This window comes from Triturus cristatus, chromosome 4_1 (genome assembly GCF_964204655.1).
Source record: "Triturus cristatus chromosome 4_1, aTriCri1.1, whole genome shotgun sequence".
Classification (NCBI taxonomy): domain Eukaryota; kingdom Metazoa; phylum Chordata; class Amphibia; order Caudata; family Salamandridae; genus Triturus; species Triturus cristatus.
Genome location: NC_140585.1, coordinates 246,857,115 through 246,865,106, shown reverse-complemented (window position 1 = coordinate 246,865,106; position 7,992 = coordinate 246,857,115).

The following is a 7,992-nucleotide window of genomic DNA, read 5'->3' as shown; positions in this document are numbered from 1 at the left end:
CGGTGCGGCGTGCAGTGCCCTCAGGTCGCAGTGCGAGCTGCGGCTCGGTGGCGGCATTAGATGGCATAGTCGGTGAGACCAGGATCGCGGTGCGAGGTGAAGGCGGTGCTCGTCATGGTCCCAGCAGGTCACGGTGCAAGCAGCGGCGTCGTCCTTGCTGAAGTGATGTCGTAGGCTGACGAGCGGGAGTCGATGGCACCGGCGTCGGTTGGCCAATGCTGCGGTGTGGGATGAGGGCGGTGCGTCGTGTAACTTACGAGCGGTGCTCCCGAACCACAGAGCAAGCAGCGGCGTCGATCTCGGCGGGACGTGGCCGCATCAGGAAGGCCACGGCGTCGTTGTGTAGTGCGGCGGTGCCCACAGGTCACGGTGCGAGCAGCTGCTCGGTGATGGCGTCAGCAGGCGTCGTCGGTGAGACCAGGGTCGCGTTGCGGCGGTGCCCTCTGCGGTGCCAAAGCTTCGGAGTGAAGCAAGGCGGTGGAGAGTGCGGTGCCCACAGGTCACAGTGCGAGCAGCGGCTCAGTGATGGCGTCAGCAGGCGTCGTCGGTGAGACCAGGATCGCGGTGCGGCATTGCCCTCTTGCGGTGCCTTCAGGACATGGGGTCGGCAGGGTCGTCGTCGAGGTGGTGTTCTTCAGGTTGCAGTACGAAACACACAGTCCCCAGTGCTGCGGGTCGAAAAACCTGGAGTCTTTGATCTTCCTGAGACTCCGTGAACAGGGGGCAAGCTCTACTTCAAGCCCTTGGAGAGTCTCACCAATGCGGTTGCAGAAAGTCCAGTCCAGGCCTTTCACTGCCCAAGACAGAAGCAGCCATGGCAGGTCAGCCCAGCAAAGCACGCAGCCAAGCAGTCGTTCCTTCCAGCAGCTTCTCCGGCTCTTCTCCTTGGCAGTCTACTTGATCCAGATGAGTTCTAAAGGTCAGGGGTCTGGGCCTCAGTATTTGTACACAAAAATCCTTTGATCTTCCAGGCAGAGGGTGTCTGTGTCTGGCCATAACCAGTTGGGTCTTCTCTGGTGTGAATTCCTGGCAGGAGGTGGAGACGGCTTTGTCAGAGGCAGACCAGGCCCTTTGAGGTGCAAGGAAATCTCCTCCCTCTTCCCCCCATTGCAACCCAGGTCTATTTAGCCCTTTCCTGACCTACCTAGACTATCGGGAGCCACCCTGCTTCCTAGCCATCTGTCGTCCAAAACCCAGGCATGCAATCCACATTCCAGCAGAGGCACACGGGATGACCGGGCAAAATAATACCCACTTTCTAAAAGTGGCCTTTATGAACTCAGGATGAAAAGGGCACCCTCGCTAAAGGCTGCATCTTTAGACGCTGAGTTCAGGCATACCAGACTTCATTCACTTATACCTTTTCCGGGCTACATACGTGGGTGGCACAATCCGTGCTGCAGGCCCACGAGTAGCGGTTGACTCACAAGCCCCAGCACCTGCAGTGCCCTTTACTGGGGACTGACAAGTAAGTCATAACACAATTTACCACAGGAGCACCAGAACTTTACCACTGATCAGCAGTGCGAAAAGCGCGCAGAAATGTTACACCAGCAAAAACAGAGTCAAAACCGGGAGGGCAGAAAGCCAAAACTCGGGGGAAACACGCCAAAAAGATGCCAAGTCTAACCCACGTTCCCTCCAGCTGAAAGTAGGGGGAACTACCCACACACCTGGGAGTTCTCCTCACTAAGGCAGAAGAACCAGGACAGGCCATCTGCGTTGGCGTCTTCTGTCCCAGGACGGTGTTTCACCGTGAAGTCCATTCCCTGTAGGAAGATGGACCACCTCAGCAGTTTTGGATTCTCCCCTCTCATCTGCATTAACCACCTGTGGTCGGTCTGAACCCGGAACTGAGTCCCAAACAGGTAGGGCGTCAGCTTCTTCAGTGCCCAGACCACAGCGAAAGCTTCCCTTTCTATGGCACTCCACCTTTGCTCCCTGGGGAGTAGTCTCCTGCTAAGGAAGACTACCGGCTGATCTAGGCCCTCGTCGTTCAGTTGTGAGAGCACCGCTCCCACTGCATGCTCTGATGCGTCGGTCTGCACGACAAATTCTTTGGAGAAGTCGCGGACCTTGATCATGGGGGCCGTGCACATGGTGGCCTTCAGGGTATCAAAAGCCTTCTGGCAGGACTCAGTCCAGATCACCTTTTTGCGGCTGCTTCTTGGAATTCAGCTCAGTTAAGGGGGCCATGATGGTGCCATACCCCTTAACAAACCTCCGGTAGTATCCAGTGAGTCCTAAGAAGGGCCTCACCTCGGTCTGGGTCTTAGGGGGCTCCTAAGCCAGAATGGTGTCAATCTTGGGCTGTATGGGTGCCACCTGGCCGCTCCCTACCTGGTGTCCCAAGTACACCACCGAACCCTGCCCGATCTGGCACTTACTGGCCTTAATCGTGAGGCCTGCCGTCTGCAGCGCCCTCAACACTTCCCTGAGGTGTTGTAGGTGTTCGTCCCAACTGGAGCTGAACACCGCAATGTCGTCCAGGTATGCGGCTCTGAATTCCTCCAGCCCGGCCAACACCTGGTTGACCAACCTCTGAAAGGTGGCAGGGGCATTCTTCAATCTGAAGGGCATCACTTGGAACTGGTAATGCCCGTCCGGGGTTGAGAAGGCGGATCTCTCTTTGGCTCCCTCGGTTAGAGCGATCTGCCAGTACCCTGACGTCAAATAGAACGTACTCAGGAATCTGGCAACTCTCAACCGGTCGATGAGCTCGTCAGCGCGGGGGATGGGGTGTGCGTCTGTCCGCGTGATGGCATTGAGCCCCCGATAGTCCACACACAACCGCAGTTCTGTGGCGGCACCGGGTGCCGTTGCCTTCGGGACCAAGACCACGAGGCTGGCCGAGGGGCTGCTGGACGGCTCAAACACCCCCAACGCCAACATCTTCGAGACCTCCTCTTTGATGCTGGCCTTGACCCGGTCAGCCAGCCGATAAATCTTGTGTTTCACCGGGGGGCTGTCACCGGTACCCACGTCGTGGGTACACCAGTGAGTCAAGGAGACCTGTGGGGCAAACTGCCCCAACAACTGGCGACACTCGCTCTGTTGCTCTGCGGTCAGGGCCGGGGAGAGGGTCACACCATCCACCGACCCATCCCCCTCTTGGGCAGACAGGAGGTCCGGGAGAGACTCACTCTCTGCTTCCTCCCTGTCGTCTGTCCCCAAGAGCATGCTCACTTCGGACCTCTCAAAGTGGGGTTTGAGGCGGTTCACATGGAGGACCTGTAACGGGTTCCAAGGAGCCTGCAAATCCACCAGGTAAGTGACCTCACTTTTGCGCTCCACCACCTCAAAGGGCCCCGTCCACTTGTCCTGCAAGGCACAAGGTTCCACAGGGGCCATAACCCACACTTTATGTCCCGATTGAAATTCGACCAGAGTGGCATTCTGGTCATACCACTTCTTCATTTCTTCCTGGCTGGCCTCGAGGTTCGCCTGAGCGAGTTTCCTGAAGCGGGCAGTTTGGTTGCGGAAGGCCAGCATGTAGCTGAACACATCCTGGGGTTTCTTCTTGGGAGCGGCCTCTCAGCCTTAATTCACCAAACTTAGAGGTCCCCGCACGGGGTGACCATACAAAAGCTCGAAGGGACTGAACCCAAGAGACTTCTGGGGTACTTCCCTATACGCAAAGAGAAGGCAGGGTAAGAGGACGTCCCACTTACGCCTCATGGGTTCAGTGAGACCCTTGATCATGCCTTTCAAGGTCTGGTTGAACCTTTCCACCAGACCGTTACCTTGGGGATGGTAAGGAGTGGTGAACTTGTACGTAACACCACATTCCTTCCACAGGGATGTCATATACTCCGATATTAAATTAGTCCCCCTGTCGGAAACCAACTCTCTGGGGAACCCCATGCGGAAAAAGATCCCCATCACACCCGGCCCACCACTGGCGCCGTCGTTGTCCTGAGAGGGATTGCCTCCGGGTACTGGGTGGCATGGTCCACCAAGACCAGGATGTACCTGTTGCCCATGGCTGTCTTGGGGTCTAGTGGCCCCACGATGTCCATCCCTACCCTTTCAAAGGGTGTCCCCACCACGGGGAACAGTTGGAGAGGAGCTTTGACCTTCCTCCCACTCTTGCCACTTGCCTGGCAAGTTTGGCAAGGCCAACAATGTACATCTGACTGCCTTCGCATTTGAGACCAGAAGAAGTGGGTGACAAGCCAGTCAAAGGTCTTGTCCTGCCCCAAATGTCCTGCCAAAGGCACGCCGTGAGCCAGACCCAGTAGGAAGGTCTGGAAGCGCTGGGGTACCACCAGCACACGGGCTGACCCAGTTTCCGCGACCTTAGGCTCGCTGTACAGGAGATCATTCTCCCAATATATCCAAGGTGATCCGGACTGATCATCAGTTGCCTGGGCTGCGGCCTGCCGTCGCAGACCCTCCAGAGAAGGACACTCTTTCTGCTCCTGGCAGAACTCCTCCCTGGTGGGACCCCCTTCTTGCTGCCAATGGGTCAGCTCAGAGATGTCCCCCAGTTCGGCTACCTGTTCCCCTGTAGGCACCGGGGCTCCCCCTCGAGGTCCGCCTCCTCCCGGGCCATGGGAACTTCAGGGGCTGGTTTCCCACACCCCTTGCCCTTTCTCTTGGCAGGGACCTGGACCACTGTTTCAGGCTCCGGGTCCCTCTGATCACCCTCTTTGGCCACCATCGACTGGGTGGACACGCAGCCCCACTCTGGCAACCCCAGCATTTCCAAGTGGGACCTGAGCTCCAGATCCTTCCATAGGGACTGCTCCAGGTCGTTACCGAGCAGACAATAGACAGGCATGGAAGGGATCACAACTACCCTTAAAGGAACTGAGACCCCCCCCACTCGAAGGGAACCTGCGCCACTAGACACTGGCGCTCTGAATTTTCGACTGTAATCCCCTGGTGGATGCCCCGGGGACTACCTGTGTCTCAGGGACCAAGTGACACCGAACTGAGGTCACACTGGCTCCAGTATCCCTGAGAGCCTCTACCCTTTTCCCGTTGATGGTCTCCCAGGTGCTGTATTTCTGTGTTAGGGGGGCATCTGGGACCATCTCACTGTCCCCTAGTGAGACGAGGGTCATTTCTGCGGGGTCCCCACCCGCCTGTTGGGACTCCTCCTCCTCCCCAAGCGCTACGCTAGCCAATACTTTGGACGGTCCACCGGTGGGTGGCGGTGTCCCCTTTGGGCACCTGGGGTCTCCCTTCATGTGCCCCACCTGGGCACATGCAAAACACTTGCATGGGCCGGTCTCGGCAGGCTTTCCTGTCGAGACCCCTGGCTTCTTATCTCCGGGGGTATGGGAACCTTTACCCTGGGTGTTATTTTGGGCCCTTTCGAGAACTCCTGTGTTTTACCCTTGTCCCCCCCACTTTTCGGCTGGGGACCCTACCCACCTTTGGCTGAGTCTCCCCCAAACGCTTTCTTGTGGACCCTGGTACTCACCCAGCGGTCCGCCTCCATAGCCAGCTTCCTGGGGTCAGTCAGCCTACTATCTACAAGGTGCTGGCGCAGATCTGCAAAACATAGACTGGACAGGTGCTCCCACGAAATCAAATTGTAGAGCCCCTTAAAATCTGTCACATTACTGCCCTTCACCCAGCCATCCAACGACCGACAAAACCCATCCACACATTCCAGCCACATGTTGGCATTAGATTTCTTCCAGGACTTAAACTGATCCCTGTACTTTTCAGGAGTGAGACCATACCTAGTGAGGAGGGCTTCCTTCATATCAGCATAGGTGAGGTTAGGCCCCTTACCCAAAGCTGTCAAAGTATCCCTGGCTTCCTCTGGAAACAGAGACCACAATCCTGCTCCCCAATTCTCCTCAGGGACCCCATTCATGTGTATCGCTGCCTCATAACCCTGTATCCACCTCTGTATGTCATCCCCCTTCTTGAACTCTCTACACACATTCTTAGGGATGTGTACGATTCGGTCTGTCTGCCTTGACGAGTTGCTGCCACCATCCGAGCCGGGCCTACTCCTCAGCTCCAGCTCTTTAAGACCTCGTTCATGCTCCAATAGCATTCTCTTCTCCTCCATTGCCAATCTTTTCTTTTCTAGCTCAGTGGCGGCTCTCCTTGCTTCCCGCCTGTCCTCCAGCTCCTCTGAGGACAAGCCACTGCTGCCTGGTCGGAAGGATTCCCCCCTTCCTAAAAGCACATCCATCCTAGGACTAGGCTCCTTCGCCTCTCCACTAAGGTCACCAGATTGCCCACTTGCGTCTCTGGCTGCTACCCAGGCCCTCGTTAAAGAAAGGGTATACCCAAAATCACTGGGACCTGGGTGTAAGACAATATGAAACAAGGTGGTCCCAGTATAACAATACAAAGGAAATGTAAAATAAACATTAACAAATAAGTCAAAAAGATTTTGAAAGCCGTTCAAGTGTTATTTAATCACACCGAACCTCTATTTCAGATTTTTAAAGAATAAAATAAGCAACAATCATTCAAAAAACATAATTGGTGTGCCCAAAGGGGTGGGAAGGGAAGGGGCAGTGAGTTTGTGTGAAGTTGAGGGGTACGTGAGCAATATTATAAACACTTGTTTACAATCAGATTGTCAGGCATGACTATTCAATGCCGCATATTATACATATGTTTCATCTCACAATACACTACAGTCAAATTGAGTACAGCCATGTAAAATGAAAGTCACAGTGCAACATGCACTGTTGATGTTACTGGCATTAGTGGTGTGTCGACGTTTCGCCCCTGGAGTCGTGTAGGTGTTTATCGGAACCTTACAAGTGGGGTCTTCCTCAGGACAGAAGTGCGAGTGGGGAGGAAAAAGGGCACCTAAAAAATTGATAAAAAGGGTATAGTATGTCAGATCTGTAGGTTAATTGAGATCAAGACGTCTAAAAAACAAAGGGAATTCTTGGCTTATAATTACCGTGTCTGCCTCACTGGCAGTGTTCAAAGGCGCAGGAAGTCGTCTAAGAATATGGGGTGCAGTGCCTCCCAGGGGTACAAGGGAGAGAGTGATGAACACCTAAAATAATAAGGTGCCTGTTAGTAACGGCCTCTCAAAATTATGAGGTCCTAAATGTACCTAAAAAAGTTAGCGCCAACTTACTCAGCCAAAGGGGAGAGATCCCCTACTAATTCTGTTCAATGCAGTCCAAATCCTGTCTGAAGACAGCCGTGGGAGAAAAATTGCGGGCTGGAGCATAAAGGCTTAACCTGAATTGAATCAACTTGAAGAATAAATCTACAATTTAGAAAAGGAGGGTAAAAAACATTGCTACGAACCCTGTAGCCATTCTAAAGTAACTTATATAATAGGTTGTTCGAGTATTTTTTAAAAAAGATAGGAGTGTGGGGGGAGGGGAAAAAAGTCAAGTGAAATGAATTAAGAGAGAATTATCGTTCTACGTCCCCTAATCAAAACCTTACATGCAATGTAATTCTATTGGAGGAGGAAAGAATAACATGCCGCGCTTAATAGAGCAAGTGACGATCGCTCTGTCTCTAATTGTGGCGAGAGCAAAAAGCCCGGGCATGAACCTATGTGGGTATGCCGTTAAAACTAAAAACGGAGATGCGCTGGACATACTGCGCTTAATGAAGAAACAACCACCGTGTGTTTGGTAGTGAGTCACAGGAATCTAATCCTGTATAAACAAACAGTTAGAACAGATTAGTAGCGGGGGTGCGCTAGGTTATTGCCTCATGACAGCGGGGGTAAGGGCCTCCACGGTCCGGTAAAAGCGCTGGTACGCTCGATTAACTGAGGAATGGACATGTCTCCATGGAGACGGTTTGGAAAGACTCACCCTCATCGCGTAGCCTCCTGTCATTAATGGGAAGGAACGCGTGAATGGCACGGACAGAAGTATTTAAAGGGGGAAGACGCGGAAAAACACGTGATCTCCAGTAGGGTGCCGCCGCTAGATGCCGGTCTTTACGTAGTTGAGGGGAAGGGAAGACAGACTTCAAAATTAAGCTTATTGGCAAGAGAAAAAACTTTTGGTAATGACATAGATGGTGTTGTGT